Genomic DNA, 4541 nt, shown 5'->3' with positions numbered 1-4541 from the left:
TCGCTTTACTCCAATTACAACTAAGGGGGGTGTTAGAATGCATATATGCGTAGCACTTACAGATAGAGTAGGATTCCAGAGATCATTTTGTATTCCAAGTCATAGACTTTTTGCCCTCCAAAATTTGAACTCTATATATACACACACTAGGCATCCTACAATTTCGACATGTCAACCATTATAGTATTAGTAAGCGTGCTCTTGGCCTGCTGCGGTGTCCATAGGCTCGAGCAGACGACTTTTCTCTTTACAAAAGAACACATCAGGTTAGTAGCAGTACTATTGTAGTAGTAGCTGATGAATAGCAAAAGCGCATGCAGCAGCCGCAAAACTTTTTGACTGTCTATCAGTTTCGTTTTGCCTGGTCTTCCTTGCCTTTGGATCAGAGGCCTAGCTTGAAGTTCTTGGGCTAAAGGCCTAGCTAGTGGCTCCACAACCAGCGACCGGGAAACCCATAGGGCACTGCACTTTACTTTGCCGCACGAAGATGCTTCAAATGTTGCCAAGCAGGCCCTCAAAAGTTAAATGTTGTGGAGCAGCCGAACGACTCAACATGAAAAAAACTTCAAAACAAACCTTAAATTTATGGACGAAAGCTAATTGGAATCTTGAACTTTCAATGCTGAAAATCAGCACATCGAACTCTATAATCCCAGTCTATTTTAAACCTTGAGTCAACTTGGGCCCACGGGTTTAAACACAAACATGAGCGTCCAGAATTTAAAATATTCTTTAGGGCAAACAAATATTGAAAACATGCAGGCCCGAGCGATATTTGAAATCTGTGAAGTTTTTAAAGTCTGAATACTTTGTAAAAATCCCGAGTACTATTTTAAAAGACAAAGTATTTTTTGAAAAAAAAATCAATTTTGGACAAGCGAACAATATTTGAAACATAAACTTCTTTTGCAAAAATGCAACAAATATTGAAACCTGATTTCTTTAAAATGTTTAATAAATGTACAAAAATGTTTGTATAGTTTTAGAAAATATAAAACATGTATTTGGCAAACCATCTCACATTTTCAAAATCTTTTTTCATAATTTTGTAAATTATTTGCATTTAAAATATTCAGTATTATAAAATTGTTAAAAATTCAAGAAATGTTTCGAAGGTTTTATAAAATGTTTTCATATATAAACATTCCTTTCAGTTCTTATATATATACGACGCGAGATTTATAATTAGTAACAACCTTCATGGCGATTAGCTATGCCCCCCCCCCCACGCGAGTGCGAGGTGCCCTAGTTTGAGTCCTCTCTCAACCTCACTAGTACTTCTACTTTTTGTCACTTCTAATAAACATAAAGTTGGTTCATGCATACTTTAAAAAATATTTATTGTCATTACATTTTTTTGAAGAATTTATTATCATTATGAAGATGTAAGACAACGAGAATCAGAGCAAAGGGAGAGCGCGAGCAAGGGTCCTAATGGGTCAGCCCAATTCATCCTAATTTCTTGCTAGCGCAGTCAAGTGTCCTTTCCACGTAAGCAAATACCAGATAAATGACCTCAAGGTTCAAAATAGATCGGGATCAAAGAGTTTGGTATGCTGATCTTCTGGATGAAAGTTCAGGATTATATATATATGACGACCGTTTGGGGCACCTAGATGCCCAGGCTCCTTGTCTTTAGACCATTTGATTGCATTTAGATGCATGTTATTGTAACAGGTATAGAAGTTAACATGTCAATCCATTACTAATTACTGATTTGAAAACAATTAAATTTGGAAGCAATAATAACGCATACCATAAATGGATGACATTAACCTGAGCCCAACACGCCATGAATGGTAACATTTATTTAGAAGGAACAAATACTATCATGCATACTAGTTAGATTTTTGTGTGTACTTCGAATATTTGGTATGTATCTACTAGATTACCTATCTATGGATTCATTTGTTCAGTGCATACCCATTATTTTATTTTATGTATATATCCTGAATATTTTGTACGTATGATATTTTCCTATGTATATATCTAGAACATTTAGTACATGCACGTTGTGCATACTTGCTGATTTAATACATACACGTTAGATGTTTATGTATACATGTACCCTGAATATTTCATACGTGCGCATTACATTTTTGTGCGTACCCTGAATATTTGGTATGCATTTATTAGATTAGGTATGTGTATGGATTCATTTATTTAATACGTACGACTAGATTTAATCTATATATATACCTTGAATAATAGCACGCATGCATTTTATTTTTGTGCATTTATCTTACCTCTTATCTACTAATAAAACAAATAATGCTTCTTCCATACGTCGTCTAAATTGCCCTTAAAGTTGACTAAAATTACCGACCAATGCCACCTATAAGTCATAAAAAACGTTTCAAACAGGAAAAATCTCCGGACTGGGCCGGTCCATGTAGGCACCTCCTATATTACGCTCTAGGCGTTGGAAAAAGATGAAGCACACCTGTTTGGGCCGGCCCATGCGTGGGCGCCTGTTTTTTAGTTTAGTTTTTTTATTTTTCTTTCCAGTTTCATTTAGTTTTTCTACTTTAAATAATTTAGAACTTCAAACAACTTTTCTCAATTTTAAGAAACTGAGAATTTCAAAATAAAATATTCAAAAAAAGATATATTTTTTGAGAATTCAAAAACTACTAAGAGTTTTGAAAAATGTTTGCATATAAAAAATGTTTAAACTTTGAGAAAATGTCTATAAAATAAAAAAGTGAACGATTTTAAACAAAAATCCGTGTAAAAATCTTAAAAACAGTTCGTGCCTCTGTTTTTAGTCTCATTTTCTATTTCCATTTTTCTGTTCTATTTTTTAGTTTAAATAATTTAGAACTTTGAAAAACTTTTGCAATTTATAAAACTGGGAATTTTGAAATAAAAGTTTGAAGAAAAAATAAAATGTTTGTGAACTCAAAAAATGCTCAGGATTTTTATGAAAATATTCGCATATTCAGAAAAATGTTCATAAATTTGAAACAATGTTGCTGAAAACAATAAAAGTCCATGACTTTTTTTAAAAGTTTGTGTGTTATTTTTTGAGTGCAATAAAAAAAATGTTGCGAATTCAAAAAATGTTCATGCATTTCAAGAAATGTCCTAAAAATTTAAAGACATAATATGATCAGCACCATTGAAGATTGTAATTGTTTTTTTCCCGTTGCAACGCACGGGTCCTTTTGCTAGTACATATCCAAAGTATTTAATCTGCACCATTACATTAGGTATGTTCGACTTTATTTATTTAGTACATACCCATGAGATTTTTGTGTAGGTATATACCCAGAATATATACGAATATGCGTAATTGCGAGTAGTCAATATATATTCAGTTTTACGCATACTCATGCTATTTCTTTGGAACTATATACGTTGGATAAAATTTATGATTATATATGCCAATAATACATAGGTATTATACCTATTTTTTTAAATTTGTATTCACAAATAGGTAGGCATGTTGACGTAAAAAGGTGGGTATAATACCCAATTGTTGTACGGGTATGTGTGCAAGCAGATATGTAGGGACAATATACAGAATTATCTGTGTGTAAAAATGTATGAGACAAGAAAACAAATAAAGAAATATACTAAATTATCCGATTGGAAACATTTGATGCCATCTCAAATATGGAAAACATGGCATGCAAATAAATTAGGAAACAAATCAGAATTGTTGTAGTCCATTTGCCTAAAATGTATTAACGGGTTGGACCCAATCAAGGTGTCGAGACATCTATATATATATATATAGGGTCGCGCTATTCGTCATCCTGGATGAGAAATAATTATTCTTCACCTCCTCTATTTTAACATCAATGCACTGTAATTTTATGTTTTGTAAATTTGGTCTTACTTTACACATAAAAAGAGACCGTAAAAGATATAATCAACCAAAAAATATTTCATGTGACGTAAAATTGCGAATATACGAAAATAGTGCAAAAAATAGAATAAATTTAATTTTTTCTATTCTTGTGATTTATATTTTTGTTTTTCTTTTGTCAAATTTTACATAGCAATTCAATATAAATGTAACTATTTGTATTTTGAATGTAAATTATTTGTCAATTGATCATAAGATTATCTCGGGTGAAGAATAAACTATTCTACACCCTGGATGATGAATAGTGTTTATATATATATATATATATATATATATATATATATATATATATATATATATATATATATATATATATATATAATTGCACCGTAATTTACATTTTGTAAATTTTGTCTTATTTTATACGTAAAAAGAGACCGTAAAAAATATAATGAACATAAAAATATTTTATGTCACATAAAATTACGAACATACGAAAATAGTGTAAAAAATACTATAAATTTAATTTTTTCTAGTCTTGTGACCTTTTTTTTTGTTTTTTTTGTCAAATTTTATGTACTGATTTAATATAAATGTAACTATTTGTATTTCAAATGTAATTTATTTGTTAATTGATCGTAAGATTATCTCTGGTGAAAAATAAACTATTCTGCACCCTAGGTAATGAATAGAGTCTCTCTCTCTATATACACACACACACACACAC

This window comes from Hordeum vulgare, chromosome 1H (assembly GCF_904849725.1).
Source record: "Hordeum vulgare subsp. vulgare chromosome 1H, MorexV3_pseudomolecules_assembly, whole genome shotgun sequence".
Taxonomy (NCBI): domain Eukaryota; kingdom Viridiplantae; phylum Streptophyta; class Magnoliopsida; order Poales; family Poaceae; genus Hordeum; species Hordeum vulgare.
This window is presented reverse-complemented; position numbering follows the sequence as displayed.